This window comes from Salvelinus sp. IW2-2015, linkage group LG31, assembly GCF_002910315.2.
Source record: "Salvelinus sp. IW2-2015 linkage group LG31, ASM291031v2, whole genome shotgun sequence".
Classification (NCBI taxonomy): domain Eukaryota; kingdom Metazoa; phylum Chordata; class Actinopteri; order Salmoniformes; family Salmonidae; genus Salvelinus; species Salvelinus sp. IW2-2015.
The window spans coordinates 22,137,927-22,138,441 of record NC_036870.1 but is presented as its reverse complement, the minus strand read 5'-3'; positions in this window follow the sequence as shown (position 1 = coordinate 22,138,441).

Genomic DNA, 515 nt, shown 5'->3' with positions numbered 1-515 from the left:
GAGATGTAAGAAACAGAGAGGATCTTGTTGAAGAGAGGAATGGTGAGGGGAGACGAGGAGAGTGGAGAGGAGAGGAGAGAGGAGAAGATGTACTGGAAACAGAGAGAGATGTAGAGAAGAGAGATTGTAAGAGGAGTGAGAGAGAGAGAGTAGAGGGGAGATGGAGAGGAGAGATGGTATAGGGAGAGAGGAGAGAGATGTAGAGGGAGGAGAGAGAGAGATGTGAGAGGAGAGAGAGAGAGATGTAGAGGGAGAGAGAGAGATGTAGAGGGAGAGAGAGTGAGGTGCAGAGTGCTAAGGAGAGATATTGGAGTGCTATATATTCCCTCACCTTTTCCCAACTCCAGGTGTAACGCACAGGGCCTAGTGGGCAGGTCTAGGCTGCCGGCCACAACATGGTGGTTAACGCCACTAATTTACCATTACTTCCCCAGCGACCTCAGGTCAACCGGACAGAGTAGCGTGAGAGAGAGATGTTAACCCCACCTCAACACAAGATATCCACTGAGTGCTTT